At 45.0% G+C, this 19159-nt stretch overlaps 1 protein-coding gene across 2 annotated transcripts in view; it reads left to right on the top strand.

Moving 5' to 3' along the window:
• Positions 1–19159, top strand: part of DIS3L2 (DIS3 like 3'-5' exoribonuclease 2) — a 215250-nt gene that overhangs the window by 119109 nt on the left and 76982 nt on the right. The gene's annotated exons all lie outside the window — the stretch shown is intronic.

Here is a 19159-nt window from a genome sequence, read left to right as displayed (position 1 = left end):
ATCCAACAAATTGCAAAAGGTGGCTGTTAGGGGCTCTTTCAACAATCTTTTGGGATGGAGCTAAGCAGGAAAAGGTGGGATTTAAGGCTTTGAGGACTACAGTAGGGGGAAAGGGAAAGTGTGGAGGTGGATAGAGCAAACCCTACCAATCCCCAGTTTAATGTTTCCCCAAATGTGCTGCTTAAAGTCTTAGCTACTTCTTGCCCTCTTTAGGGTGGTGCCTGGGTGACTGCTTTGGCTTCAGTCATTCTCGGATATGGCTTTAGTACTAACCTGGCCTAGGATGGCTTGCCTATGATGGATGTCCACCCTGTGGTTCCAGTTGGCAGCAAAGTGTTGATGGCCCAGGGGCTTTGTCTTTTAAAACACTGCAGAGGTGTTCACATGGTCCATTGTTGCAAAACTGCAGAGGGTCAGCGTCTAATCCCTTCTCTGCTATACGAGGCAGTGAGGCTTAGTAAAGAAGCCGGAGAGACAGAAAGCATCATTGCCTAAAAGTGCTTTTATCTTCCCATAGTGGGAGTCCTCCTTGAAACTATGGGCAAAATAGCTCAGTATTTTCAACTAAAGAAAATTGAAAGGAAGATAGAAAAGTTCCCATGGAAATTTTTGAGGAATTTTGTATTTTTAAAATCCAAAATTTGAGCTGCCCATTTAAAAAAGCAAATACTGGGCTGGTTTCTTATGTCCCGAGCCATTTGTGCTGCATGCAGAGGCTTGGGCATATATCTTTCTCAGTGTGAGCTCCACTCCCCTGAGCCCCAGTGTGCATAGTGCACCTGGGCAGAAGGCCAGGTGACAGGGGACCGCACTTCCTGTATTGCCCTTTTCTCCAGGGTCACAGCCCTGCTCTATTTGTAGTCTGATGCTTGCAAACAGCTGCTTCATTTATTCTGTCCACTTTTACAGTTGTTAATGGCAGAAGGATAGGTCTAATATCTGCTAGTCCATCTCGGCTGGCCCCAAAGATACTCGCCTTGCAGGGAGGGACACCAGGGAGCTGGGATGTGTCCTGCCCCACTCACTCCACTCTGGTTTCTTGTGTACCAGATCACTGCAGAGGTTTCACGTAGAACCATGATACAGATGGGCAACAAAGGTGATTGGGACACAGTGTACATTTTTATAAATTTCCAACCAAAGAACATGCTTTGTCAGACAGCCTAAACCCATTGTTTTCAGTGTGTCATTCACGGAGAGCAGTGAAAGTGAGGAAAACAAGTTAGTGGCAGAAGATGAAGGCTAGGAGAGGAAGTGGAGACAGAGACCTTGCACTTGTTTAGCCATGTGGGTAGGAATAAGGAACTGGACTGGAGGTGGTGGCAGTGTTGATGGTGGTGGGGAGGGCGTGAGAAGGGGCGACAGCAGAGGAATCCGTGGAGACGGATGTTAGAGCTCAGGGAGAGGGGTTTAAGATGGGGCAGAAGTTTCAACCTGGATGATGAAGGAAAGGAATCCGGAAGTTAGAAACCGGAAGACAGGAGGTCAGGTTGGTTTTGGAGAAACGATGTGGAGTTGTCTGTCTGATGATATGTATTTATTTAAGCTGCTGCAAATCCTTTTCTGAGGAGGCGGGGCTCAAAAAGCTACATACATGTGGTCCATTAAGTACATCCGGAGAGCCCCAAAGAAAAGTAGACAGTGCACCAAATGCAAACAGTGATTTTATTGGGATGATGGGATCATAAGTGATTTTTCTCTTTTCTCTAGTTTCCAAATTTTTGTAATGTGGTAATAATAGTTTTATAATGAAAAAAATTTTGTAATAAAAAATATTATGAGGTGCCAGAAATCACAGGGCTGCCGAGTAGCGCACTGCACCAGGTGACCAGATACCTTCCATCTGCTCCGTTATTCTTGCGTTCCAGAGGGTAATCAACATCTGGTCATCTGGCAGAGCCGCGGGAAAGGGCATGGAGAAGGAGTCAGGGAAGAGCCTGAAAAGGCCTCAGTTGGTCAGTCAAGCGTTTTTATGGTGGCACTTCTACAGTTGGCCTTTATGACAGCAGTTTCTGCCAAGGCCATTTATCCAGGGAGCTGAAAAGTAAAAGTCAGTTCCAGTTTGGATGGGGATGAGGCTGGCTGAGTTCAGGTTCCGTTAGTTACCAGTTCATGTCAATTCTTGGTTAGAGGAAAAAATGTTTAATGTTTCAAAGAGCAAATGATGTTTTCTGGCCACATTTACATCATCTATAACCATTTCATTTATTTCTTATTGAATTTATTGGGGTGACATTGGTTAATAAAATTATGTAGGTTTCAGGGATACAATTCTATATATAACCATTTTTATTTAAAGAAAATAGAAGGGTCGAGCTTTTCTCTGTTCCCATTGAAATCATTTGAATGACTGTTCTGTGAAAAGAAGACGTGCAGACAGATGCTTCTTCTTCTGGCCTCACGCTCCCTTTCCACGGAGTTCAGATGCAACTCCAGGACTTGGGGCCAGTATCTCCAATAGGTGTGAGACTGAGGCTGTACAATCCCCAGATAAATTCTGCAGAGACTCAGTGACACCTGTTCTCCAGCAGGTTCTGATTAGGTTGGAAAGCTGAGGGGGTGCCCCTACCCTTGAGGAGCCTCAGCTATGGAAGGGATCCTACCAGTCATCTAGCCTAGTAGTGCTCCGCCTTGTGTAGTCTGTAGGCACACTTGAGTGGAACATTCCCTGCGATGACACCCAGCCTGCTATTGAACAGTCTTTCGCTGTTGCTCAAACTGGTACTTACAGTGCCAGTGAATAGGAGAGGAGCGTTACAGTGGGCACCTGAACCTAAAGAAGGTAAATCACACACTTCAGTTTTCTGGCTGTAACAGATCACTTGCAGCACACCTCACAGTAATGCAATGGTTGCTGCACCACCTTTCGGTTTTCAGATGACCTCTCCAGCATCACTTACTGAAGATCCAGATTGCATTTAACACTCTACCTTGCAGGCAGCCCTGTGGCCTAAAGGTGGCATGACTGTTAGAAAATCTTTCCCTGAAATGACCTGAAACACTGCTGTCTTCCTGTAACTTTCTACCCATTATCCCATTTATGACCCTTGTGGCCTACAGAGACTTGGGGACAAGTCTTGTCTCTTCTGTGACAATGCTTCAGACACTGGATGACAGCTATCATATTTCTGTGAGTCACAGACATAATCTAGCCCAAGGGACCTCAGGAATGCAAATTACCTACTGTGCTCTAGGGGGTGCCCAAGACAGGGGTTGCTGGGATCTTGCTTCCCCTCTGAACCTGTTTTTTCTCCATCCCCTACTTCTATAAAGGCATCACCTGCCACCTAGTCAGCCAAAGGTTTTTAGGAAAAGGAGCCCTGGAATCACATTTGACCCCTCTTCGTCAGCACTGCCATAGCCATTTCAGTAGTTTCCCTCCTTCCCGCCCACCCTCCACATTGCTACCCAGTTATCCCATGTAGTATGTATGCACAAGAACCAGATCATGTTGCTTTTCTGCTTGAAAAACTTCTTGTACCTGTGGGTATGTTCACATTTTTTAGCAGAGCTTTGTTATAAAAGCCCTTTAAGCTTAGTCCCCAGCCTCCTCTCCCACCTTCCTTACCTCCCAATACCACTTTCCCCAGAACACACACACATGCACACACACACATCTAATAATGTCTGGCTAGGCTCTGCATTTTCCACTGGGCTCTACCCTGCCTCTGGGCCTCTGCTTGTCCTTTGCCCCCTGCTTAGAATGGCGGCCTCCCTGCCTCCTGCTATGTTGGCTGAAATCCCATTGACGAGCAAGATAGAACCTGCTGAGCTCTCCTTTCCTCCTCTCAGAATGAATTGCTCCTATCCTGTCAGCACAGTTTCTTCACGTCACTAATGCAGCAGTAAATATCATTGCTTCTGGATTTAATTCCCCTTTTTGCTTCTTTCCCAAGGGCGGGGAGTGCCTTGGATATCTCTATATCCTGAGTATCAAAACCTGAATTTAAAAACCATTTGGTCTAGTCAGTCTAACCAAGCAACCTGATGTATACCTTCAGAGTTCACTCCTCTTTCTGTTTCCCACCTTGCCCTTTTAATTTTGACCCCTAGGTCTGTGGGTTGTCTGTGGACTTTTATATGCTGACATACAAGCCTACTCCACATGCTCTCCTAAACAGTCTATGTTTTGGAATTTGGTGTTACCTTTCTGTCATCACAGTCAAGTCTTTCAGTCCATCTCATCCTGTCTCAGTGATACTCTGAGATCATGGAGTTAACAGCTTGTATTCCTGACGTCTGTTCCTCCAGCTCGGTGCCTGGCGTGTGGGAGCCTCCTCACTCCTTCCCCCGTGTCTATCACAACTGACCCAAGAGAAGTCCCCTCTGCTTCCCACCAAAATACATAGGAGAGGTTACCAAACTCTAGTGTGCTTTCATGCATGTCATAGGGAAAAACAGATTTTATTTACTCGAATGACAAAAATCCCAGTTTCCACTTTTGGCCCCGCCAAAATAGAAATCTTAAAAATAGACACAGCCTGTCAAACATAGTTATTAGATCTCTTTGTTTTTCTTGTATTAGAGTGATATTTAATGGCCAAACTAAGCGTATTTTACCAAAAACCATTAATGTTTGAAAAAATTTTGGCATATTAGTATTTAACTATGGAACAGAATTTGAAACACATAAACATGTACATATGCTTTTTAAATATTCAGTTTCTGTGTTATTTTTAGATTTTATATCATACATGTTACATGTATAGTACTCATGTTCCATGAACACTTCAAGTGTCTTGAATAATAATAGAAATACAGTGAATAACTTCTAAACTTGGAGAGAGGCAAATGGAATGAGGAAAATACACAGAAACACCCCAGTGTGACAGAAAGCATGACATGAGGGGGAAAATATATAGAAAGAAGCAGGACACATAAAAAGCACATATTAAGGCGCTAAAAAATTAACAAGTACATTAAATTTAACTCTGTAGTAAAAAACCAGATTGTTAGACCGGATAAATCTAGCTATATGCTTTTTTTTTTTTTTTTTTTTAACAGACACACTTAAAACTTGAAGACACGAAGATTAAGATTAAATATAAAAATGTGAAGACCCAAAGATTAAATGTAAACCTAGGCCCACCTAGGTTTAGACCTGTCCCCACACCGCCAGACACCACCCAGGCTCTACCCTGCAACATCTGCCCTTCAGAAGCGCAACCCTAAGGGGTTCTAGGAAGAGACCTTGGGCTCCTCCCTGCATTTCCCATCTGAGGACTTGCCCCTTCCCAGGAAGAGGACACTGGGGAGGCTCATTTCCTCTGGGAAGAGCGTACTCACCCCCTCCTTAGCTGCCAGCGACCACAGTGGCAGTGGGATGGCTGCACACGAACCAAAGCTGGAGGCCATTGCTTCCACATCCTGTCGGAGGCCCGGTCTGCTGCTTCTGCTGCGTATGCAGTGGGGTGACTTAAAGACAGCATCGCATGACCTTGTCCTCTGCACCACTCCTTAACCACGCACAGCATATTTTACCACGTCCTTGGCTCTGGCTGAACCCCGCCTTCCATGTCCCCTGTTGACGGAATAGAAAGACAATCAGAATCCTCTACTCTTGACAATTAGGTCATTGGGTAGGAAATAGGCTCTACAACCAGAGCCTCACTGCAAGCACTGCGGAGAGGGCTTTTCCTTGGCTCATCCACGTCAGTAAACAGGGCCCTGAAGTGCTATGTTCCAAGGGATGCCCTTCTAGAACATTGAACACTGTACCGCAAGAGGCAACTCAGATTGAATTTGGAAAGTTTAATCTATTAGATGTTGGAAACATGCCACATGTAGCTTAAACATAAGATCTACCTGCAACATTTAATTTAACTAAAAGACACTATGTTTAAAATCTGTTCCTTGTGTTCTAGAAGAGAACCCTTGATTAATCTTCCATAGATTTTTGGAAAAGAAAATTCCAGCCTGGCTGGGCGTGTCTCAGAGGTTGAATGTCTACCTAGGATCCAGGCGATCAGGGTTTGATTCCCGGTCAGGGCACATGCCTGGGTTGCGGGCTCGATCCCCAGTTGGGGGTGTGCAGGAGGCAGCCGATCAGTGATTCTCTCATCATTGATGTTTCTATCTCTCTTTCTCCCTCTCCTTTCCTCTCTCTGAAATCAATAAAGATATATTAAAAAAAAAAAAAAAAAATTCCATGTCAGGGCAGCTTTCTGCCTGGATCCGTTTCTAGGCTTTGTCTCTGACCCCTTCGTGATGCCCAGAGCTTCAAACGCTAGTCCTCCCTCTCCCTCTCCCTCTCCCTCTCCCTCTCCCTCTCCCTCTCCCTCTCCCTCTCCCTCTCCCTCTCCCTCTCCCTCTCCCTCTCCCTCTCCCTCTCCCTCTCCCTCTCCCTCTCCCTCTCCCTCTCCCTCTCCCTCTCCCTCTCCCTCTCCCTCTCCCTCTCCCTCTCCCTCTCCCTCTCCCTCTCCCTCTCCCTCTCCCTCTCCCTCTCCCTCTCCCTCTCCCTCTCCCTCTCCCTCTCCCTCTCCCTCTCCCTCTCCCTCTCCCTCTCCCTCTCCCTCTCCCTCTCCCTCTCCCTCTCCCTCTCCCTCTCCCTCTCCCTCTCCCTCTCCCTCTCCCTCTCCCTCTCCCTCTCCCTCTCCCTCTCCCTCTCCCTCTCCCTCTCCCTCTCCCTCTCCCTCTCCCTCTCCCTCTCCCTCTCCCTCTCCCTCTCCCTCTCCCTCTCCCTCTCCCTCTCCCTCTCCCTCTCCCTCTCCCTCTCCCTCTCCCTCTCCCTCTCCCTCTCCCTCTCCCTCTCCCTCTCCCTCTCCCTCTCCCTCTCCCTCTCCCTCTCCCTCTCCCTCTCCCTCTCCCTCTCCCTCTCCCTCTCCCTCTCCCTCTCCCTCTCCCTCTCCCTCTCCCTCTCCCTCTCCCTCTCCCTCTCCCTCTCCCTCTCCCTCTCCCTCTCCCTCTCCCTCTCCCTCTCCCTCTCCCTCTCCCTCTCCCTCTCCCTCTCCCTCTCCCTCTCCCTCTCCCTCTCCCTCTCCCTCTCCCTCTCCCTCTCGCAGTCTCCTATGTCAGAGGGCATTCAGGTCTCAGGCAAATGTAAGGCAACCCAAGTACTTCATCTGAGACAAACCTTATTTTTTAGTATGGCCCTTGATAATGAACCTGGGAAGAGAAATGGAAAATTCTGTAGAGTGGTGAGCTCATAAGGAAGTGCATGTCTTCTTCATTCATCTGGGGCATTGGTGAGTGAACAATTTTAGCTGTCCTTGTAGTATGATCATATTTTACTGAATCGTACCTTGACTCGAAAAATCCAAGTAACTGAGTAGCCATACAAGTCCTCTGGCGGGGAAGTGGTCTTCTAGGATGCTTGCCAGTGAGGTCCTATTCTGAGGACACAGAATCTAAGTGGAAAGACTAAGTGGAGAGACAGCCCCACCCCTGAGTCTTATTCCTGTGTTCCATTCGCATCCTCTAGCCTAATTTCTGTGGGGTCTGGGCTTCGGAAATTCTCTTTTTTCATGGATGTCTCAGTGCACCTTGTTAAACCAAATTTGGACTGTGGCCTGTTCATCTGCTTCCAGCTCTGCTGATTGGTTCCAGTTTCCTTCCTCATTAAAGCCAAGATAATCTGGCACCTACCAGTCAGGCATCCTCAAATATCTGGCACCAAGGTAAACCTGGAAGCCGGTTAAGATGCCTCCGTGATCCAGCAGGCTCATTGCATGTTGAGAGGCAGTTGTGTTATACCAGACAGAGCACTGGGGTAGGAGCAGGGGAGCTGGGTTCTTGTCTCCTCTTTGCTTCTACTGCATCATGTAAGTTTGGACATGTCTGTGGTTTCTCTGAAATTCTCTTTGCTCCGCTATATGGGTGTTTGGACTAGACAGTTTCTCAGATGCCTTCCAGTTCCAAAATACTGAGTATATGAAAAGCTGACGGAACAAAGCTCCATTTATGCCTATTGTTGCAAAAACACAACCTAGCTTTAAAGATATTAGCAGGAGCTGCCAAAGGTTGCATATGCTACTGATGCTTTTCCATAAAAGTAGATAGTAGGACTACAACACGAGAAGAGGCACAGCCTGTGTTTTAGAGGAAAACACTAACCTCTGCACGCCTCACATTCCCCAGTCTATAAAGTAGGCACAATACCACCTAATTTAAAATTGCTGGGAAGATTAAGTGCGAAAATCCCTGGCACTTAGAACTGTACCAGACAAAAAGTAAGTGCTCAGTGAAAGTTATTATTAATGTAAAAATGAAAGATTAAATTGACATGGAATTTTAGTAAGGTTATGCTGAAATAACATATTCAGTTGCTATTCCGAAATCAAGGTGGGTACAGAGTAGAAATCTAGAAACAGACCCGCACATATATGATCACCTGGTTTTCAACAAAGGAGTCACTGCAATGTAGCGAGGGAAAGATGGTTTTATCAGTAAATGGTCCTGGATCAATGGCTATTTGTATGGAAGGAAATGAACTTTTCATTCCTACTTCACACCATACATAAAAATCAATTTCATGTGGCTCACAGATCTAAGTGTGAGAAGGTAAAATAGTAACTCTTCTTGAAGTGTTAACACTTCCAGAAGATAACATAGAAGAGTAACCTCATGACCTTGGGATAGACTCAAAAAGCACTGGCCTTAAGGGAGAAGAATGATTGATTAGAATGAAAGGGCAAGTCACACACTGTAGGAGAAGGTACTTGTACTGCAGCCATCAAGGGACCCCACTGAGAACATGTAAAGAGTTGAGCAGGCCCTTCGTAAAAGAGGATAGCCAGTGGTCAAAACCACATGAAAAGTGCTTAATATCATTTACTCCACGGGGAAAATGGAAATTAAAACCACAATGAGATACAACTGTGTTCCTGACGAAATAGCTAAAAAAATTTAAAAGCTGACACACCAAATGATAGTGGGGACGTGGAGCAGTCAGAACTGTAGACCCTGAGTAGGGCTGTGAGTTGGTGCAACCATTTTGGAAAACCGATGTGTGGTCCATAATGGAGCTGAAGAGATCCCTACTCCATAACCCAGCAGGTTTGTCTTTAGGTATATACCCCACAGAAATGAGTGCATATGTACAAGAACGTTCATAGGAATGTTATTCACAATAGCAAAAAACTAAAAACAACCAAGTGTCATCAATAAAATGTCACATTATCAGATATTCTTATAATGGAATACTACACAGCAGTTGTGCAGAGCAAATTCAAAGCAACATGGATGAGTCTCAAAAATATGTTGCACAAAAGAAGCCAGATACACACACACACACACACACATACACCCCCCATACTGTGTAAATCCATTTATGTACGGTGCAAAGACAGGCGACACTGATCTATGATTATAGGTGACAGAGGTCAGAAAAGTAGTTACCTTTGGTAGGTATAAAGACTTAGAGGAAGACACAAGAGAAACTTCTGGTATTCTGGTTATGTTCTGTTTCTTGAATTGGGGTGTGATTACCTAAGTGTATTCGTGTGTTAAAAATTCACTGAGTTGTATGCTTAAGGTTTGTATACTTTTTGTATTTTATGCCTCAATAAAAAGTTCTTTTAGAAAGTGGAGAAGCACAGAAAAAGTGGAAACAACTCAAATGTCTGTCAGCTGATGAATGAATTAAATAGATGTGGTATAGCCACACAGTGAAATGGTATTCAGCCATTAAAGAGGTGAAGCACGTATACATGCTGCAACATGGATGACCCTGCAAAACATTGTGCTGAGTGAGAGGAGGCACATGGTGCATGATTCCGTTTATATGAGATGTCCAAAAAAGGCACATCTGTAGACAGAGGTAGATGAGTGGTTGCCTGTGCCTGGGAAGATTGGGGAGAAATAGGCAGTGCCTGAAAACAGATACGAGGTTTCTTTCAGGAGTGTTGAAAAGTTCTAAAATTGATTGTGATGATGGTTGCACCATTCTGTGTGTACTAAAAAACACTGAATTATACACTTTGAGTGAGTTGTATGGTATGTGAATAAAATCTCAATAAAGCTGCTATAAAAGAAAAGGCTGAGGGATACTGATAACCATGGGAAAATTACAACCCCTTAGGAAAAGGCTGTTCTATGTCCCGTGTGGCCCTGTGACATGATAGTTAAGAAAGCTGGTACCGGGTCCAACAGTATTCTATTCCTGGCTCTCCTGCTTACTCATGTCACATCGGGTAAAACCTCTAAGCTCTCTGAGCCAAATGTCTTCGTCTGTAAAATATGAATATTAATAGTATCTACCCCACAGAACTTTTGTGAAGATGATTCATTTAGTCAAGAAATATGTGAGTGTCTTTTATGTGCCAGGTTGAATCAGTGATCATTGTTATAATTCGCCAGGAGGTTTTGCACCTGAAGAGTCTTAACTCCATTTCAGTGACTGTGACAGGTAAATTTGAGAGTATGTCCTGAGGATAGGACAGCTTTGCCCTGCTATACCACATCAACATCTATTGTAAAATACAAAAGAAATGTTCATATTAGTGATGCTGAGTTATTAATTTTGAATTATAGTCTGCTCTTAAGAAAAGGAAGTACGTAATACATTTATAGAGGATTTTCATCCAGAAGTATTAAAACCATAAATGTTGGTGATTAAGGTGTTGGCATTCAGTTACCTAGAAAATTTGGCAATTCATAATACTTTATATGAAAACTGGAAAACTGAGTTATAACTATAACCAATATATGGATAGTTCAAAAATAAAAGTAACCTTTGGTTAGAGGAGTGCATGACAAGATTTTTATTTTTTTGGTCAATGTTTATCTTCATAAAGGAGTTCCTTTTGGTCATGTTGAGAATCATACTGTGGTCTACTTAGTTGTCTTAAAATGGGTGTTCTGCATAGTAATTGTATAACAGTGCTTGTAGCCTACAGAGTTGAGAGAGGAGCAATTATAAGTTAGTCAAGTACCTGATACTGAGGGGCAAATCCCATAAAGTAATGATTCAGAGCTTAGTCTCCGGAACTGGACTTTGATGCAAGGTATCTGATCTCCCTGAGCTTCTGTTTCTCATCTGTAGAAAGAGATCTCACGACATTGGAAGGATTAAATGAATTAATACAAAATGCTCTAAAAAGCAAACAGCCAGCATGCTATTATTGGGGGACAGCCAGTACAGTGGATTCTCATCACAGGCATGCATAAATTGTGGGTATCACTTTTTAACGTTTGGGAAGCCTTGGGGAATCAGAAAAAAGTTTCTTCTTCGCCCAAGGAGATTAATTAATGAATCTGAGCAACTCGATCTACAAATGCTAATTGGGTGAAAATAACAGGAACCACAAAGGCCTCTCCAGATTGAGATAAAAGGCTACTGAGAGGTTTTATCACCAGAATAAACTTTGAAAAGCTTTTGCCTCTCACAGTTCAAGGTGAACATGAAAGTTGCTTTAATTTCATCTGAAAGGAAGGCTGGGATTGGACTAAGCAGCTGTTGATAACAATAGTTAACATTTAGTAAATGAGCATCTAAATACACACATGCTTATATTTTTTAATACTTGTTAAAAATAATATCTTTTTTTAATTAGGCTATTGTAGGCTTGTAGTTATGTTTTGTTAATAGAGGAGGCTTTTTTTTAATGTAGAAAAGTCAATAAATAGTGTGAAAATACGCTGAAATTCAGTTTTCAAGCCCACATCTCTGGGAAACCAGTCTGCTGGGATCATGCAAGCATTCCTCACGCCCCATGGACACAAGAAAGAACAGGGTTCTCGTGCTAGCCACACACACTGAACCCATGCACCGATGACAAAAGACACGGGCTGCCACAAACTAGGGTCACATTTCTGGCGTGAGAATAGGAAGAGTATGCCCAGTTCCTGCTGCTTCCTTTGCTGAGCTTGCCCTAACAGAACTTGCCTGAAAAAGGTTCAATTGCAGTTACCCACCAGGAAAGTTGTCAGTGAGCTGCCACCCCCTCGCTGTCTCCTGCCTGGCTGGCCAGCCAGGCTTTCTCCTGCTGTTCATCGGAGAATCACCTGGGGGTGGGGGCAACATTTTGCTAGTGTGTTTTTATGTTAAAAAACAAAACTGTAGCCCGGCCGGGCGTGGCTCAGGGGTTGAGCATTGACCTAGGATCCAGGCGATCAGGGTTCGATTCCCGGTCAGGGCACATGCCCGGGTTGTGGGCTCGATCAATGAATCTCTCATCATTGATGTTTCTATCTCTCTCTCTCTCTCCCTTTCCTTTCCTCTCTCTGGAATCAATAAAGATATATTTTAAAAAAAAACAAAAAACACAAAAAACTGTAAAACCCATTTATGATAGAAAATCGAGAATTTACATATAAGCAGAAAGAAAAATTCATAATCCTACCACTCAGACATTTTTAAGCCAGGTTTGCATTTTTTATTTTGTACTTTTTATCATTATTGCTTTTCCAGCTTTTGAAAGCTGGAAACGTTACAAATGTATATAATGCAGAAAGGAACAGTCCCCATATCCTCAACGACGAGAGATCATAACTGGGGACATTTCTGCTCTTCTTAAGCGGTAGCCCTCCCCTGCCTCTATTGGCTTGTCTTTCTTTTAATACTTGTAGCTAGTTTTACCGAACTGGATTTTTCCTTTTAAACTTTTTTCCTTTCCTTGGCTTCAGCCTCTGCAAACTTTTTTATTTTTTATTTTTGGATAGAGAATTTTGAACATGCACAAAAGGAGACAGAAGCGTATAATGAAACCCCTTGTTCCCATCACCCAGCCCCGGTATCCCTGAACTGTGGCCAGTCCTCCCCATTCACACCCACCCCCTGCCCAGCCCTTATTACTTGGATCTGCTAACTTTTTAACTACCTTTAAGGGTCCTTCTCGGCCCCTCTGACTTCACTCCTTTTGGAAATGAGAAAGGACCAAATGCCCGCCCTCCTCGTGAATGTGAGCCCGTGCTCAGCTCTGTCCCAGGCCTGACCGGGTGACCTGGGCTTTCCCTGCTCGCTGTGAAACTCCCGGAAACTCCCCGGCTAGGGCGCGCCAGCTGCACATGTGCGGCTCCTCGTTCCGTTCCTGTTAATGAAGGGGGCTATTGCTCAAATCATTTGGAAGGGGAAACGTGGAACTTACTACCTGGGTGTTCCTCTTCCATGCTGTTCATATAAATTTAAACTCAGATTCCTGAGAATTAGATTGAACATGACAAAAATTGCTGTGTGGGCAGTTTAGTTGAGTACTTGCAGATTGATAGAGCCCTTTGTAATAATGAAGGAAAAAGGTTCTCTGAGCTGTTCAGTTCCAGAAGGTGAGCTCACCAGTTAAGGGGTTTGCAGCTAAAGGTCCTCATCAACCTTTTGTGGATGGCAAAATAAAATTTTAAAGGCAGTTTGCAGACTTTTTAATCCTGCTTTCAGAAGAACCTGAGGACTCACCTTATACAGCCCCCTCCTCATGGGTACGTTGCTTTGCATTCAGATTTATTTGTCCCAGAAGTTTTTCTACTTTGACTCCTTTTAAGTTTATGAAATATCCTCAAACCATCACCACGTCATGGCCAGGGAGTGCTGCCATGGCTTGCTGTACCGGTGGTCAGCTTTTGTGTTTGATTGCATAACCAAATACCACACAGAACTGGAAGACGTCAGAGTTTCAGTTGTCCCTCTCACCTAGCAACCCAATCATTGTTTCCACCAAAGTCGGGGAATTTGCTTACTCCAACTAAAAGATGGAGTTTGTCATGTGGTCACAAGGTGATTGCAGCCCAGTTGATTCTCAGCTATGGAGTCTGGCTCTAAAATTCAGTGGGACCAAACTAAGACCAGGGCTTGAACGAATCCTGGCTGGATGTGCTGTCTAAGTGAGGCCTGTCACAGCTGGGAACATCTGGACAGCAGAAAGTCCCGTTCTCCCGGTTCTCCCCAGTAGGTTACCCTTTCTGAGCTTCCAGATGCTGTTTTCTCTCTCTCTAAGGCTCATGTTGCTGGGGGTCAAGAAGGCGATCGAAGCAAGTCAGTTATGGCGCATTGCATGAGCTGGGTGGAAACGGGTCTGCAGGGTGGGAAGTCCCACATCTGTTGTATCTGTCAGTGTGTCTGTGAGGTTTTGCTTCCTTGCATCATTTACCTTTGTTCACCAAATGCATTACTTCACCGAAGAATTCATTCAGTTTGTTTGCCTGTCACCGCCGTTCCCAAGAGAGAGCGGTCATCTTCAGGCTCATGGTTTTCAGGTCAGGGTGGCCTGAGCCTGCATCGGTAGAGCCTCGGTGTGCAGAGTAAGGGAGGTGGCAGCACACTCAGTGTCACCTCGCCGCTGAAAACTCTCCAGTGCTTTCTCATTGCACGGGAAATAAAGTCTAAGTGCTTCATCTTCCCCCAGGCGCCTTGTCTCTCCTTGAGCCCCACCTACTTCAGTGGCCTCCTGCCCTCTGCTCTCCCGTCTTTCCCGTCGTCTTCTATTCTCGGACGCCCCGAGCTTGCTCCCCCCTTTGCTCTGGTTCTCCTCCTGCTGGGATGCTCCCCTTTCTGCCGTCATCTGGGCAACATGCATCTCAGCTTATTTCTCAGAGAAACCTTTCTTAACAGTGTGAGGCGGACCCAGACATTCTCATCACCTCACCCTGTTTTATTTTCTTTAAAGTCCTTTTTACTATCTTAAGCAATCTTATCACTTAATTGTTTGCTTACTGTCTTCCTCTCCCCCACTAGAATGTGAGCTCCACAAGGGAAGGGACCTTGTCCTGTTGACTTGTATGTCCCCAGTGCCTACGAAAGTACCTGCTGAATAGTGGGTGCTTACTAAGTATTTGCTGAATGGATAATTGAATGAATGAAGGCTGTCATTAGTAACACGTTTGAAGGAGATGGTGAGGATTATGAGGTGACTCAGAGCCAAGCCATGTGGGAATTTAGCCTGAAGGAGAGAAGTTCCAGGAGGCCACATGCTGTCAAAATGTTACAAACTGGTGCTTCCCTAAAAGCAGAGCCCAGCCCTTCAGGAAGAGGTCTGCCCCTTCACTCACTTCTCTCAGCCAGGTTGATGTCCTCTGAGGAGATGGGCTTGTTCTGGGCAACCCCACAAGGTGCAACTGCACCAACAAGTGGAAACCTAGGAAGATGGATTTTGACTTCAAAGGGAGAACTTTTTATTGTTGCTCTCTGAGGATAGAGTGGACTCTGCTGAGAAGTAGTGATTTCTAAGCCAACCGAGGTCTGCAAGACTAGGTTGGATGCCCTCTGGGAGGACCAGGTATGGGGACCGCAGGCTTATACTGGAGGGTGGCGGAGATTTGTGTTGGAAAGAGTACTGTCTTCACTGTGGAGAGTGGGTTTGAGAACTGGCAGGAGAGCCACGAAGAGGTTGATGTTCCTTCAGAGAAACGATGGTGGCCTAGACAAGGTAGGGGTGGTGTGCAGAGGAGAGAGGGCAGACTTGAGAGGCGTTGAGAGGTAGAATTCAGAGTGCTTGGTGGATGTGGGTGGAGGCAGCCCAGGCTTCCTCTAGGTTCGGGCAGCAATGCTTCAGTGGAGGTGATTCCACTTTCTGGATGGAGAACACAGGAAAAAAAAAGGTCCTGGGGGTGGGGACTTTTGGAGATATGAGTGTGATGTGCCTGTGGGACAGCTAAGTGGCAGTTCCCAGCAGACCCTTGTGTATGTCAGTCTGGAGCTCAGAGACATCTGGGCTGGTGGCACAGGATGAGGGGATGGAAGCACAGAGATGAAGCTTGAACTCTGGGAGTGGATGAGACTGTCCAGGGAGAGAGCAGAATGGGAGGAGAAGGCGGCCCTGGGCAGAGCTTGGGGGCAGGTGTACACGGAAGGGACACGAAAGGAAGAGGAGCCTGAGAAGGAGCAGCTGCCATGTTGGACACCCAGAGTGGGGCCTGTAGCCAAAGGAAGAGGGTCTCCATGAGGGAGAAATCACCAGGCCTCAGGTGCTCTCTAAGGTCAGGCCTAGTCAGGCCTGAAAAGGTTTGAATTTAGTGACACAAAGGCCATTAGTGATCTGGACAAATGCAGTTATTTTTGCTGGTGAAATACACTTAGCAGCATTGTTCCCCTACACTCTGGATTAAAAGGAGTGTCCTACTGGAGTGTCCTCAAGAAGAGCCTCTGTCACCACCGTCCAGTCTCAGCAGTGGGTAAAGGTGAGATTAAGTGACTCGGGTATGGAAGGCCCTGGTCTCACTCCTGGCAAGGCAGGGGGAGCCTGGTATTCCCACTTGTATTCCCACAGTTACCCTGCCACCGCTAAAGATGACTGTAAGCTAGAAATTTAGAATGGGTTTGTTGGATCTCAAGGGCTTATAATTAAGTAGAACTAGAGTTGATTGCTTAGTGGTTGCTCTAGAATCAGGTCCTGCTACAAGTGGCCAAGGAGATCATATTGGGAACCAAAAGAGCCTCCAGGATGTGGCTGTGAGCAAGGCTGGGAAAAGTCCCTGACCGAACTTCTGAGTCCACAGCAAGAATGTGGCTTCTATGGAATCATAAGAGAGAGGGAAGTATTTCCAGCTGTGGTCCACTGAGACGAAAAATTGGGTTGGGTCATGTCCTGGAGTGATAGTGATAGTGGCAGGGTGAGAGGTGGTAATAAAAGGAGCTAAGGCTCAGAGTCTGGCCTGGTTTTGAATCCAGGGTTCATTACTTACCAGCCAGGTAAACTTGGACAAGGACTTGGAACCTCCCTGAACCTCAGATGATTCGTCTGTGAAATATGGCTCACATGGCTGTTGCCAAAGCTACGAAGGAGACAGTAAACAAATGGTCACTGCTGCTGTCCTTGTTATCATTGTTGTGATCATCGTTGTCAACATTATGTCATTATAAATTATAAAACACTTTACATGTTCTCACTGAAGTAAAAACATATACCAGCTCAGCTTGCTCCCATGCAGTGAGGTTTTGCAGCCTTCTTCTTTCATAGCACTAGTGACATTATATTGTCACCACATTGGTGTATCTGCCAACCCTGTTAGGCTGTGAGCCCTTTAACGAAGGGATTGCCTCTTATGGAGGTCCTGCCCTGAAACACAGTAGGGCTCTGTTTCTGAGTGTCATGGTCACGGTCTGTGTAAGGCATTGCTTTCTCGCCACCAGAGAGGTTCAGAAGTAGGGCAGTGGCTTCAAAATGTGAGCTCCACCCCCAGGGGCCACCTGGCAGAGACCCTGCTTTAGGTTGTTAGTGTTTTAATTCCATGAAGCAGTTCTGAAGTGCTCTCAGATGGACCCCAAGCAGGGTTAGCAGCTATGGCTGGCCTTGGGGACTCCTCCCCCTGCTTCCAAAGCTCTTCAGAGCTCACAGGACTCACCTTGGCCCCACGAGTTGAAAATGTTTTAATGTAAAGAATACTTTCATCTGGAAGATGGTATTTTTTAAAACATCAAATTTGTCCTAAATGTTTTGGTGGCATATATTATATAAGCTTTTGGATTTATATTTTCTCTTTCATAGAATAAAAACTACGGTATAACTACCTCAAGAGTTCTACAAATTCACATTATGTAAATATGTGTAATAAAGTGTTTACTTAGGGTTTCCATAAAAAATGTCCAAAGGAGAGAGTAAGACAGCTTCTCTGCTGGTTTTAGAGGCTCTGCTGGGAATTCGGAGTGAAATTTAAGCCTCTCAAATATGTTTTGATTGGCTTCCTTCATGTTTTATCTCCTGTAATGAACTCTTTATCAGTTTGTCAATTTTAACTAAGGACAGAAAGTTCATGTGTAGTAACAACACACAGACTAAAGTTAAAGTTATGGTTTATATCATGATGTAATAATCCTCTCTTTTCCTTTAGTCAATATTTACCTGTGAGGCCAATATATTATAATTCTGACTTCAAAAGACGACACTTTATTTTACCTTCTTCAAGTGTTGGTTTTAGATACTTGTAATATCAAAATGGGAAGTTGAGCCGTCTGAAACTCTTGGCCATGTTCTAGTGGGGTTGAGTTCCTCGATCATCGCAGGGCAGGCTTCACTGTTCCCCGTGGCCCAACAACACAGCTGCGTGGCTCTCAGAAGGAGGCCTGAACTCTGAGCCACACTGCTTTCTCTCAGCCTTCCAGACAGCCCCCTCTCCTCTGTAGGAGACTGGTCTGTTATCCCACAGCAGCCAGGATCTCTTAGATGGACTTAGCTTTTCCCTAATGCATTAATGTTACAGACTGGCCGGGAGAGCCCAGTGAGTGCCTAGTGGGAGGGTGGTCTCGGAGTGTGAGGCAGAAGAATGGGGAATCTTAAATGCTTTTCCTCCCCTGAACCCCTTATTTTAACTACCTCATATTTAAACATTTTTCCATTTTAAAAACTGAGGAAGAATCACCCCTCAGTGAAGAAGGGCTAGGAGGACAACAAATAGCTACAAGATTTGCAGGTAGATGTGGTACCTTAGGGTAGACTACGCAGGTAACCAGAGGCGCAAGTGGCGCGATGTTAGCAAACTCTTCTGAGTCAGCTTGGGCATCAGGCAGGATCCATTCAGTGAGTCGTCAAGGCCCAAAGGAAACTGATTGACTCATGAACTGCCAAGTCCACAGGTAGGCTAGTTACAAGTTCAGCTGGATCCTGGAGTTCAAATGAGGTCATCGTGATTTCTCCCTTTATTTCTTAGACCTGTTGTTTATTATATCAGCATGATTATGTGGCAAAGATGTTTCCTGGCAGTTCCAGACTTTCAGTGGTCCTTACTGCCTCTGGAATCCTTAGAGAGACCCTTTTCCTGAAGTCCATATCAGTGCCTGAAAACAGACTCAGAATAGATGAACTTGAGCCACATGCCTGTGCCTAGACCAGTAACTGAACAGGGATGGGTTCTCATAGAATTACGTCAAACATATGTTTAAATTTAAGCAAATTCACCTTTGTGCTCATATCAACATGCTTCTGTCTGCCCATGATGCCCTCTTCTACACACTTATTTTACATGTGTACCCTTTTTTCATGTTCTCTTCATTTTGTGCATGTTCATATATATATATATAGAAGTGTATATGTGTGTGTATAATTACATGTACTATTTGATAGATGATATTACAAGTATAGGAAGTTCAAGAGTAAATCTTAAGTGTATAACCTCCCTGGCCCCCAGCCCAGCTTTAGGTGCAGTTCCATTGGCCCAAATCACCTGACCATCTCTAGTGGAACTGATAGGGAAGGCAGGGCCCATTGGAAACAGCTCCAGCAGCAAGGGAGGAGGCAGTTCCAAAAAGGAAACAAGTAGGGTCTTTTTCCAGAAGGGAAAAAGCAACAGGCAAACCAAC

This window comes from Miniopterus schreibersii (genome assembly GCF_964146895.1).
Source record: "Miniopterus schreibersii genome assembly, chromosome: 7".
NCBI lineage: Eukaryota > Metazoa > Chordata > Mammalia > Chiroptera > Miniopteridae > Miniopterus > Miniopterus schreibersii.
The sequence above is the reverse complement of the archived record's forward strand: the minus strand, read 5'-3'. Positions and strand labels throughout refer to the sequence as shown.